Source organism: Thunnus maccoyii, chromosome 8 (assembly GCF_910596095.1).
Source record: "Thunnus maccoyii chromosome 8, fThuMac1.1, whole genome shotgun sequence".
Classification (NCBI taxonomy): Eukaryota; Metazoa; Chordata; class Actinopteri; order Scombriformes; family Scombridae; genus Thunnus; species Thunnus maccoyii.
The window spans coordinates 32691442-32705344 of record NC_056540.1 but is presented as its reverse complement, the minus strand read 5'-3'; the positions used below and the strand labels follow the sequence as shown (position 1 = coordinate 32705344).

The window sequence follows — 13903 nt, the reverse complement described above, 5'->3', positions numbered from 1 at the left end:
TACATATACAGTACAAAAAATGAATGTGCAATTAAAAAATAAAATAAATATAAATACACAAGATAATTAAACATTAAAAACAGAATAAAATAAATATACAGTACATGATCCATTTGGTTTGATAAACATTTGGAGAGTCTAGAAGAGCCGCTTGATTAAATTATTTTATCCCCATTCAAGTTAGCAGAGAGTAGGGATGTGCAGAGAACCCAGTATTTGTATTTGTATCTGTATTTGTTGAGGCAGCAAAATTATTTGTATTTGTATTCGAATAAAAGTGTAAAGAGGCTTAAAAATCCTGTTTTTGTTTTTATTATGCTTTTATATTTAGAAAATTAAAGTGTTACAATAAGTGTTCATGAAGTGTTCCCTTGGGAGCGCTTCATTTGTATCAATAGTTCAGCTTTATCTCTGGGGAACACCCCCAACTCGTCCAAATTAGGAAATGTGCGTCATGTAGCAGGTGGATGTGACTCCCCTCGTTGAGACCTGCTGATAGACGTCACAGCGGAGCAGAGGAGAGACACTGAGATAGCGATGTAACCGACCTGCACTCTGGTATTTGACATGTTTTTTTTTTCTTCTTGAAAACAAATAATTTTTAACATATTTGTATGATACAAATATTCATAAAAAAAACCCCACTCTTTGTGCTTTGCCAAATAACGTATTTGTATTCGGGCACACTTTTGACTTTTGACTTTTGACTTTTATATATTTTTCATGATATCCTTGTGTTTTTTCTCATTTCATTGTGTGTATTTGCATTTTATTCTTTGCTTGATTCTCTTCCACGTCAAGCACTTTGCATCACTTCTGCTATCAGAGCGGACATTTTCACCTATTAATGACGGTGCTAGAAAAGGTCAGGAGGTCACTGAGAATATTCATATTCACCTTCTGGGATCCATGAATATTCACATCAACTCTCATGGCCGGTAGCTGTAGAAATATTTAACTGTGGACCGAAAGTGTTGGAACGACTTAATTCAGAAGAAAACACAGCGGCTGCGAGTCCACACGTGCAGCGGCAGGAATACAGAGCAGAGCGTTCATTAGGCTGGAGCTAGCACTGTCAGTTTGCTACAGGGCATGTTTAGCCTCACCAAACTCATCCTGCTTTGTCTGTCGCTGATGTTAAGCTTCTGTTATTGCAGCCGGGGGGATTTTAATTAAATCAAGGGCTCTTCACACTATTGTTATGCATAAAAACAAACTATTTGGATTAAATAAGAGGAGAAAATGTTTCTCCATTCGCTGTCCACCTCATCTCCATGGTAGATTACAGGACTGCAGGTGAGGCTGCAGGAACTGACACACTGCCAACAGCATACAGAGTGCTCTGCATGTACTTCTTTTCATTTCAGTCATCTATCTGCTGCTGTTTCAGACTCATAATGAGAGCTGGTTGGAAGGCTTTGCTTTAAGGCACTGTGTGCTGTTATGATTAACAGGCCTGAGTATCTCTTCAAATTATCCAGTATAGTGCTGGTATAATATTAGTTTTTTATTACCAATACAATGCTTTATTAGATTTTCTGAAATATAGACATAATTTTCTACAAAACCTTCTTTTCACATAACAAAAGAAGCCAAAGTTCTAATAAATGTTATCAGTGTTATCAGAACACAACCAGCTGTACGTCTAAAAAAAATAACTAAAGTCTATGAAACTGACTCAATTTTCAATACCAGCTTCTGATTTAACAATAATGTTGCTTTTTTTAAAACATCAGGTCATTCAATTTTTATTTATATAGTGCCAAATCATATTATCTCAGAGCTCTTGTCACATAGAGCAGGTCTAGACTTTACTCTTTACTCATAAACTATAACCGAGGTCGTAATGCTAAACAGTACGATGTAGAATTAATGTTCCTTTCATTCACTGAGCACAGTTTCAGCTGTGATATACTGTCGAAATATTAGCTGTTGCACTCAGGTGAAGTTTGTTAGGCCAGACAAAACTCTCAGGTAGCATTTCAGACCTTTTCAGATGGTGTTTGGACAGACAAGTGATGTGTCATTTGCGCAAATTTGACTGCTCATTTGTGTTTTTTTTGCCCCAAACAACCAAAGTACTAACTATACAGATGTTAGCTGTAAGTTAGCTAGCAACATGTGTGTTTATGTTCAGTTGAGCTTCTGACTGAACTCAGTTTCTCTCTGTATTTCTCTTTCAGTCTCTCTCATTTTTCCTGTCGTCTCTGTACGTTTATAAAGCAGATTCATAGATTTTCACTCAGTTAAAACATTTTCAACTCATGCAGACACGTATTCGCACCAGTGTGTGCCATCCCTGGTAAATATGCATCTAATCTTTCTTTTTTTCTTTCATTATTCCATGCTTTGTTTCCAACTTATTTTTACAAGAACATCATCACTGAGGTTTTCTATTCATAAAGTCAACAAAAAATAATACAGATAACATAAAGAGATGACTACATACCAACTGGAAAGGGTAATTAATCAATATTAAAGTTCATTTAGCTTTGAATATGTATTATATAAACAACCTCAAGATGGGTAAATTGTTTGTAAAATCTGAACTATAATAAGTAATTATATTTTTAATTTTCAACCTTTTTTTTCATGAAAACTAAATATTGTCATGGAATACAAAGTGGAAAATATCTCCAGGAAATACAAAAGTGTAAAAAAATTTCCCTCGAAACAACCAGTTTTCCAGAAAATGTTTTTACTCTGTTACGACTTTACGATCGGGAGATTTTTGAAAATGGTAGCTAGCCTAGCATCATTAAAAGCATAACAAATACACCTTTCAACAGCACCAACGCTGTCTGATTTACGTTTTCTTCAGCAAACTGGCAACTAAAGATCCAGATATTCTTCTCAGGAGCTGGTTGAGACCAAATCAGAGCTAAAAGGAGAAGAAGAAGTGAAAATTGGACCTTTGCTAACATGTTAGCTTTCGTTTTCTGACCCCTAGTGGACAAAAAATATATTATTGTAGCTTTTAAATGAATCACCTGTCAGCCCAAGTGTATATCAGCCAATCAGAGCGATGCTGGGAGAGAGCGCACAGAGCTCATTTAACTTTTCCCTGGATAAGATAAAAAAAAGGTTTCACATTGAGCTGTAACTGACACTCGGCGTGATCATAATTAACATGTGTTTCATATTTCACACAGCTTCTGGTGGAAAGAACGGGGGTGTTTGTGGAGCTGGTGCTGGTACTGGTGTGTGTGTGTGTGTATGTATGTGTGTGTGAGTGTGTGTGTGAAGCCCAGAGATCAATGCAGCGTTTGATCTGCATGTATCTGAGTGAAGTGAGCTTCCAGAGAGCTTCCAGAGCTACCAGCCCAGGGGGAGGCTCGGTATAACGGGCAACACCTCGCTCTGTTACACCACCACCACCCCCACCACCACCCCCACCACCCCCAACACACACACACACACACACACACAGCGTTTCATCTACTGTTTCATCTCTCACAGACACACACACACACATGATGTAGCTGCAGTAGCATCACATCCATCATGTTCCTGCAGGAACAAAGACTCTGAAAAGCATCTGAAGTTGATTTTCATTCAGAGATTCATTCGGTCTGAAAGCTTTTAATTAAATTACAGCCTGTTTTGCTATTTTTTTGTGTACGAGTTGGCCTGATGGTGGCGCTAGAGCAAAGGTCAGGAGGTCAAAAAACTGACTGGACTGCAGATAATTTTTTTCTTTGCTTTATTTTAATGAGTTTGGTTGTTTTGTTTCCAGTCTGTGTGTACACCGACTGTATAGACATTGCTGTAGCTAGCTAGAAATATAAGCATCGACCGTGTAATCCTCAGAAGCCATCGATAGCCCGGGAGTAGGGTGTAATTATTTGATTTGCTGATAGGTAGCGTTCGCCTTCAGCGTATCGGGACTGAAAGGGAGAAGATTCGTCACCCTGGAAGAAATCCAGTAAGAATGGCAGGAGGCTCCGGACACGGTGACGAAAGATGACCGCAGGGCGTGTTTCCAGGAACGGGATAAGCGCTGGGACAAGTGTATCTCAAGGAGAGAACTTTTTTTTTTAAGGGGAATAGAAAAAAAAAAACTGAAAAGACTGATGCTGAAAGATTTATGACAGTTTCCGGGAAGTTTTGGGTCCCTGCTCCTGTGTTTTATTTTTGTGTGAGAGCTCTTCTGATTTCAGGACTTAATGTACCAGGAACTTTAGTTCTTTTTGTTATTATCCTCATTTTTCTCTACCTCTGGTCTCTACAGATTCATGAAACGTAGTTGAGTTAATTTATGAAATGTTGTGACCTTTAAAAAAGCCCTTGATATAGCGTTATACCTCTATAACACTATTGGACTCACGATTAACAGCATCTTTTTCATTCCACACATATTCTTCTCCTTTGTCAAAACCTGGCAACTACATTACCCACAATGCAACACAACTGTCAACAGAGTTTCCTGTGTGTTCTTGATCCAACAGCTCAGCTTATAATGACACCTTACATGCCTTTGTATATGTTTTAGGAGAAGATGCATGTTTTTTAAAGTAGTGGTGTCTTGCAATCGCATGTGTTAAATGCTTTTATTTTGACACAATCTGTAACTTTGAGAAGTCTCAGCTTATAGAAAGTAATATTTAATCAGTCCCTGTATATCAGAGGGGTCAACAGTTCATCTTTGCCCCCCTGTGGCCCTTTACTGTGTTTATCCAGGCATGACGTCCGTTCACATCTCTCCAGCGACTTCTTCACCGCACACTGTTCATGCAAATATGTGCAGCAGCTCTTGTGATATTTTATTCTGAAAGCACAGACGGATCACAACACTACCAACTTTCAGCTGGTTAAAAATAGGACTGTTGTAATAATACGAACGCTTCATGATTTAATACTGAAAATAACAGACATACTGATCAGCACGCACGCACACACACACACACACACACACACACACACACACACACACTAAACTGCACATGTATAAATGTTGAAACCGGCAGCATGAATTCCTGCTGGACTGCTAGATATAGACCGAGAATAAAAACACACATCCACCTACAGAACTCACACACATGAAACACAACACAGCACAGTACACACACATACCACGCACACACACACACACACACACATATACACATTAAAAACTACACACTGGAGCGACATGAGTTCCAGCTGAAACCCAGCAAACACACATCCATGTGCACACACCCATTTGCTCACACACCATGCAACATGCTCTCCTGCTGGCATCCTGAATATTCAGACAAGGTATCAGACACACACACACACACACACACACACACACACACAGTGGACAAAAGCACACACACACACACACACACGCCTGCACATGCACACTCATCTCACAGTCTCTCGACGCCGCTCGCAGCTTGTCACCACAGAGTCGGCGTCCCGCGATACGGACAGGTCCAGATGGCGCTGTCACGGCTGTCACCGAACCGCATCTCCCAGAATACACCTGTGACAGCTGGAACATGTGCGCCCAGTCAGAGCGGCGCCGCTACAGAGACTAATTATCACCAGCAGTCCAGCCACCACGTACACGGGGCCCGCGCCTCGCCGTCACCTTACAAGGTTGCCGAGACCGGGCGACAAATCAACGGTGTCGTTAGCGTATGCCAGCTCGGAGAGAGAGAAAGAGAGAGAGAGAGAGAGAGAGAGAGAAGGCCCGTAACCATGGAGACACGCCGGCGTGCTGAGGCTAAGTGAGGCTCAGTCTCATAATTGTATCTCAAGGTTGGGCTAACTTTTCTTACATGACAGGTTTTTTTTTTTTTTTACAGTGTACAAATAGATAAAAAGATATTTTACACTTGAGTGTGAAGACTTTTTCTTCTCCAACGCTACATCTCGCAGGTGAATATTGTTCTTTTTTTTTATTCTTCTACATTTATCTGACAGCTGAAGTTACTGGATACTTTGCAGATTCATATTTTGACCTTATTGCCTTATTCTGTCTTGTTTCATGATACTGATACTCCGTAGAAAACGTGTGAATCAAAAGGCAAGCTGCACTGTGAACAGTAGAGATGTTAAACAGAAGGAGCCATGTGGATCAGAAACATTTGTCCTTGAACCTTTTCTTTTTAAAAAAAAAAAAAGGTGCTTAACATATTTTCTCAGTGAGCTTCTATTATAAGTGATGGAGGTTCGACGGCGACATGAAATTGAGATTTTTCTGTATTTGTCTTTTCTTTACACTCATTTGAAGTAGACGGAGCTCAGTTGAAAAGAAAAGGTGATGTCATTTATCTCCCTGCACCAATCAGAGATCAGCAAATGTATTGACAGTTGTGAGTTTGTTGCTCTGTTGATTAAAACTGAACAAACAATACCTCTGGATGTTCTTTTCTGAACCAGTGCTGATGTTGGCGCTCTTGCTTTTGTTTTTGCATGATGGGCTGCTCAAGCGGCCCACATAGCGACCGGCTCACTGGGATTTCTCCCAGTCTGACTCTGGTCATGCGTCCTGGACATAAAATACTAAAGATTTGACACCAAGTTGTCAGTAATATCAATGTTCCTCAACACAGAAACACAGGGGTCTCCAATCGTGTTCATGGCGGCTCGTTCTAAATACTCCTGATGTTTATGACCCTCGGTAGTGTTGCTATGGAGAAGAAGCCAGTCAGAGGCGTTAATCTGAGAATTCAGAACATTTAATGATTGTAGAGGGAACAAAACACATCGCAGTATCTGCAGAATTCAACCAAAAGTTCAACTACTTCATCTTTTATCAGGTTTCTACAAAATAAAACCTTAAACCTCAGTTCAAAGTCAGCAGCACATTCATTTCAGGGTCTGTGATTGGATGTTTTTGTACTAAAATGCAGCCTGAGAGTGTTTTTATGTTAACAGTCTTTGTTCAATCAAAGAAACAAATCTTTTCTAAGTGTTTGTACTGATGATTCAACCAAAAAAGCTTCATGTCCATCCAAGATCTGTTATTATTATTATTATTATGTTACCACATCATCAATGCAGAAATAGATGCAGACTTCTTACTTCATGAACTCTGGATGTCTAATTAACTCAGTGGGAATGATGTGATGATGATGTAATGATGATGTAATGATGATGTAATGACTGGAACTAAATTGATTTAATTTGCATCTTGTAAAATTGTAAAATCTTTAGCTTCCACCTGCCGTTTAGCAGACCACATGACCAAATTTTAAACTCTGGGATTGGATGTTTCTCGTCGAAATGCATCTTGGGAATCGTAGTTAACTTGCTCCCCAAAGTTTTTATGTTTACAGACTTGTACCTTTGACTTTTTTTATTTTTATTTTTATCAAAGGTGCAGATATTTTCTAACACAGATGATTCAACCAGGCACCTTTACCTCCATAACCAGGGGTGCCTGAAATAGATCCTCCCACTTAACAACTCCATTGAACTTATCTTATGATGGTTGAAGGTCAATTTGAAGGAAAAAAAAGAAGAAGTGATATTTCTTTCTCTGTCAAGGTCGATAAGGCAGTTTCCTCCCACAGATGTTTTTTCTTTCTTTTCTGTTTGTCTGCAAGATGAGCTGATTGTCACGCTGGGCTGAATGTGTTTTCTCTGTTTTTTTACCCTTCCTCTGTCTCCCATTAGCACGCTGTTTGCTCATTCGGTGGCTGCGGTTTGGGGATGGTGGCGGTGGCGGCGGCGGCGGCGGCGGCGAGGGGCTGATCCATCACGACACTGCGCCACATATGGTAATTGTTATAATAGATGCAGAGCAGTTGCTTAAGGCCTGATGTTGGGAAACTGTTATTGAACTAATCACTCATTTGCATACTTTGTCTTCAGCATTTAGCTCCAGATTTTGTGTGTCTCTCTGGGGTCACATTTAAAGTCGCTGAAAATGGGGGAAACGTCGAGGAACTCCGGCTGGCTGAGTAGCGTCTGCTCCCATCAGTCAGCTGCACACACAGTCGCAAGTTAAACACTCAAAACTTCACTTCTCCTTTCATTTTCATTCTTTGTTTTGCATCAAACATTCAAAGTGTACTCTGTTTATTGTTTTTTAGTCATAAAACTAATTTTCACTCCATGTTTACTTTATCTTTTGCACTGTAACGTCTCATAAATTATATTAAAGCCACTGGAAACCCAAATCAACAACAGCATTTTAACTATGTAATTTAGGGTCTTATATGCATAATAGTAAACATCTAAAAAGTATTACAAATTAGTTTCAATCCAAAATTGAAATATTGTCATTTAAGTTTTTGTAAACTTTCCTGGTATTGACATTTATAACAAAAATTATGCAATAAATCCACGAACCAAACATAAACGATGTGACATGCAGTGATTTTGTCTCATTTCCTGTTGCTGGAGCTTCTGTATTACTGGTATCGTTTCTGCATCTCAACCCAGCTAATTTAGCTACATCCTTCATTACTGCAGCTAATTACCTGCTGTACATTTAAACGCACTCTTAGCTTTCTCCTTCTTTTAGCGACTTTCTCGCAAGTCACACAGTTGTTTACGTGCATTTCAGATCAGCTAGCTACTTTAGCTTAGCATTTAGCGATGGCTTCCCTGTCTCCCTCTCGCTCTCTCAAGTTATTTAACAACATTATGTAAATGTCATATAATTAGATAATAATATGTAGCAGAACACACTCTTCAGTTTCAAAACATGTCAGATTATAAAAGTCAGAGCTCAGCCTCATGAGCTGCTTCCTGTTTCGCAAGATGTTCCCTAGCGACCCAAACGACAGATGTTCTGAGGCTCAGGAACTGAGTTTATACAGTATCAAAAGTTTGGACACTTGAATGTGAAAGTGTGAATCCGATTTGGGGGCGTGGGGACTGATGGGGGCGAGTTGGAGCAGGTCCGTCACGTGTGTCAGTGTGATGGAGTCATGCAGTAAAATAAAGAAGAAGAAGAAGAAGAAAGGTTTGTGGTGAGAGAGAGCACTGACCAACTGAAACTGAGTTGTAAAGTTGACTGAGCTGTAAAGAAAATTAACGTCTCTACAACATCAACTTCAGGAGCTGCACAACCGAACCAGAACCTGAAGTTAGCTTCACTCACCTCCTATTACAGTCTCGGGAATCAGGAAACTCTGCTTTTTTTCTCCTTTTTTAGCTTTTTAGCTGAAACTGCACAGCATATTAGCCATGGGTGTATTAATACAAGCGGCCTGTTGCCTCCATGTTGCTTTTAGTACAGAAACATGCGATTATTGGTATCATTCTCACGCTCAGTTGTAAAGTTTATGCTTCTTCCTGATTGTCAAAGACTAAATATATATATATATATATGTATATATATTGGTGCCAGTTGGTGGAGACAATCTTTATGGATGGTCAGTCCAGTTTTGTAGGTTTCAACACTTTTTTAGATTTGTCTCAAGCTTAAGTGAACAACTGATATTCTTATATTTGGATATTCTTCATGTTGGGTGGTCATCACGTCATCCATTACAATCATGAAACATGTTTTATCCCTGAATATACTTTTAATCTCTAGTGGGTGCAACACACAGATTTGAGTTACTTTAACTAACTACTCTAACTCATTATAGGTTAACAGAGGTCAAATCTGCTTCTAAGAGGATGAACCTAATCATTTTGCTGATGTCACTTTAGATCTTTACATTTGTCAATCACCATCATAAAGATCTTCTGGATGTTTCATTCCAGTAAATTACAGCGATGACTTCACATGGAGATTTGACAGCGTGTTTCAGTGTAGTTTTGATGAGCAGATGTCGCTGCATGCTTCATACTTCATACTTCATTCAGCTGCTGCCTTTCATGCCTTAATCTCACAGCATTGTGATCCCGCTAACAGCTCCACCTGTGCAGCGGCTGTAATCTAAAGTTCAGACAAACACCTCCTGATGATTTGTTACACACATAATTACAGGCGAATATGTCGCGTCCACGCATCCCGAGGCTTATGCTTTAATCTACTGAGCTGCTGACTGCCTGGAAGCCTGAGTTATTATTTGTTTACCACATATAAAGTGTACATTGATCATGAGCATAGGGAGAATGCAGCCGGCTCACAAATTGTCAGAAGTGCTCGCCTCAGCAGAAACGAACCGATCACGTCCCTCCTTGTTCTGTTTTGGTGACAAACTTGCCCCCCCCTCCCCTGTCATTAACCTCTCTCTGCATTAATAGCAGCGTAATTAGTCCCTCATCCTCAATCCATAATGTTGAGTCAAGAAAGTAACGCTAATTTAGATCTAATTAGGCTTTTTTTTTTTTGCAACGCCATTACGCCGCTGCTCTGATAAGCCGAGGAGCTAACGACAGGCCGTGAGTCAGGATGTGAGATGCTGTCGGACGGCTGATGCTGCTGCTGCGCCGCTGCTGCTGCTAAATGACAGCAGAGTGACTGAAGCACAAAGGCAGCAGAGTTACAGTCTGAGGACTGAAGGCAAACTGCAAGTAAGCACTTCTGTCAGAGAGGCTCTGCAGAGGAGAAGCAGTCTGCCTGTCACGGAGAGTCTGAGGATCAACCGCAGGGACGTTCAGTCAAGTAGCAGCTGAGTTAATGCTGAGAGAGATACAAAACTGCCTTAAACAATACGGATTTAAAGCGGACATATGTTGTTTTCTGGTTTTCTGTTATGTTTATACTGTTATGATGTTGGATATCAATGCTAAACATGGTCAAAGTGTTGTTTGTGTTGTCTCATATTTCAGATTTCAGCTGAAACATGTACAGATGTATTTGAGAAGTTGACATTCTGGGTAAAGAACAAAAAAAAAAAAAAAGCTGAAGCTGACCAATCAGAACAGAGTGGGCTCATCAGGAGGCGGGCCTTAAAGAGACAGGAGCTAAAACGGCCTGTTTCAGACAGAGGCTGAACTGAGGGGCTGCATAAAGGACCAGTAGAAGATAAATAAGGAGTTTTTAACTGGAAATCATGCAAAGATATTCCAGTAGAGCCCCAGAATATAAATATAGAGCTGGAAAAAAATCCCTTTAAGAGATTATTGAGGATAAAAGGCAAAGTTGCTTTCAAATAAAAATATAAAATGCTATATTTGTAAGAACAACCGAAACTGATACTCTTAACTACGTTAGTCATTTAATAACACAACTACTTAATATCTGGCAAAAGACATTTCCCATCAAAGCAGACATTAAATCCTATAACTTCTAGAAACTTCTCAAATGACACTAATACGAACATGTCATGTCTCAGAAACACAGAACTCAGAGACACCAGTAAAAAGCTCAAACAGTCAACAACACTTTTATTAAAATAACGCAGGCAGGAGCAGGTTTGAGGTCTAAAAACAGGCGTGATGGTAAAACATGTACCTGTATATATACACTGCAGAGCTAATGAGGGGACGAGGAACAGGTGAGCAGGTGGGTGTGAGGACTCAGGTGTGTGTGTGTGTGGGACGGGTTGAGGTTACTGCAGGGCAGACGGGTGTAGCTGAATCTGAAATGACAGGACAGTGAGTTGAGACGGCTGAACGACTGAATAAAAAGACGAATGAACTGTGACACAAACGTGTGTATAAATAAAAATAAACAAACTGCGAGGTACGCAGCGACCGTGCTGTTTATATCATGTATGATGTTTTATGATATACATATTTTTTAGTTTTAAAAGAATGTAGACATCAGTAATCTGAGGGGTTTTTTGAGGGGTTTTACTGGTGAGAATGTAGCTTTTATTGGTTAAAATGTGTGATTGATTTTAGTGACTCACTCTGTCTAATCATGGAGTTCACAAAAGGGATCTATAAAAGGAATTGATTAAGGTCGGGTTTAGATGTTTAGATGGAGAAACTAGAGAAACTGTTCCCCAGATCAACACATGTTGTAGGTATTACTGCAACCATGAGGACAAAAGTCCCCTAAACCTTGACAAAGTCATCAATTTAACAGAAAACACAACGTGACCAGACCTTAACTGTCTCATTTGGTTTTATTCTGTCATAAAATAAAGAAAAGCACCTTAAACATAAAACACAGACATGCAGAAACATTTTAGATGTGTGTTTCTCTCTCTAATGTCTATATAACAATAAAAGCAAGTTGCTAATATGAGTCATGTAGTGAAATAACACATTTAAAAACTAAACACTCATAAAACCCCTGATGGGACTGAAATCTATTCATGTCAATGGAACCGCTGTGATTTATGTATTTGTACAGATAAAAAAATAAAAGAGTTCGACTTTAGTAAACTCGTACGAGTAAATCTGCACCGTTGACCGAATTATAAACTATCCTGACAGTGAACAGAGTGCTGAAGAGACCGAACCGGAGGAATCCATAATATTCACTGTCAGCTGTTTTATAACTCTGCTCTGCTGGAGTATAAACTGCTGCACAAAAGAGATGCAGCGTGTTATACAGTCAGTCAGAGTCAGGAGTCAAAGGTGCAGCCATCCTTTGAGAAAAAAAAAAAAAAAACTAGCATGTGGTTGGTGACCGAGATCACACACAAACACACACACACAACCCACACACAGGTTCCAGTTTATCAGGTACACATCGCTGGAAATAACCCAGTCTAATATGAAATCCCTGTAATAATATCACACCCTGATAATTCATCTGTATGTTTTCAACACAGGACAAATATATGTATATATATATGAATATATGAATGAACAGAGGAGAGAGTCTTTGTTCCTCGTCTTGCTTCCATTTTGGGGATAAACATGCTCTCAGTTTTAGGATTATTGTTCCCATAATGCTTTCAGGGATGTAAACAGAATGTATAACGTTACCATGGATACGGTGAGTTAGCTGTAGGCTACTTGAGCCTCATTTTAATCCACATTTGTTTACATTTTTGGCAAATTGTCTCCATTAAAAGTTCTGCTGTTTTTCTAGAGATACACCAGTTTTTCTTGGCTGATTCCAATTTCTGATAATTTAAAAGTTATTTTCTTTCTAAGAACTATAACTGACAGCACACACAAACATTTTTGTAACTTATCTTCAATGGAATATTGAAATTCAACCGTATGTCCATTAACTATTTAAATAACTTACATTTTTCTTCTTGGAACTGAGCCTGATCACCACAGTGATGGTTTTTTAAGTGTCTTAGAGGTTTCTGTCTTCATCACTCACGCTGAAGAACTTCACAACAACAATGCGCATATTATGTGTGTGTGCTGTGTGCAAGGAAACAGATATATGACACTGATCACGGTCCAATTAGCTGAAAACCGATCGATCGTTGCATCTCTACTGTTTTCTCTAGTACACAACCTCTCCACCCGGTGTGAATGTAGCTGTAAACAGCTGAAAAACATCTTGAATACAATTCAACAGCAGCACAAACTACAGCCTCTAAAAACTGAAGATTATAACCTCGACGAAGGCAGGATTTATTGCGGGCCTGTTGTATCAGACTGCATTATTTTTAATTGGTGTAACTAATTGACTTAATTTACTTCCTGCTCTGGCGGAGAGCTCTTGCACAGAAAATGTTAAAGGGGCTCATCAGGTGGATAAAACTCAAAGCACACCATGCTCCTTTCTAATAAGAGAAGAAAAGACTTCGGTGGAAACTAACTGACCTCTTCGATCTTTAAACACATAAACACAGACGCAGCAGCAGCAGCAGCACCTGTAGATGTGTGTGTGTGTGTGTGTGTGTGTGTGGTCTGTGTGATGTCCTGTTAGTGGTTTGTCTTTGTAAAGTGTCTGTTAATGATGAGCTGCTGTGATGGGGTCGAGCGCTCATCTGAATCAATACAACCCGGACCTTCCTGTGCTAATGATTAAAGCCGATCGCCCGACACATCCAGAGAAAAAAAAACAGAGCAGCACAATAACTAAAGAGTGTATCGAGCACAAAATCAAAGCGTTGTGACACGGCGGAACAAACGGCGGATCCGCTCCGGTTAGCATTACACGCCACCGTATCTCTCATTGTGAGTAAATGTGACTGAATGTGTTTTCTCCCTTTCAGAG

General features: G+C 39.7%; 1 long non-coding RNA gene across 1 annotated transcript; it reads left to right on the top strand.

Moving 5' to 3' along the window:
• The first annotated feature begins 4983 nt into the window (after positions 1–4983).
• On the top strand, positions 4984–8258 carry LOC121902102. The gene is made up of 4 exons (XR_006097460.1): positions 4984–5696; positions 5775–5847; positions 7591–7694; positions 7789–8258. It is a non-coding gene; the product is annotated as an uncharacterized LOC121902102 (long non-coding RNA).
• Positions 8259–13903: the final 5645 nt, after the last annotated feature.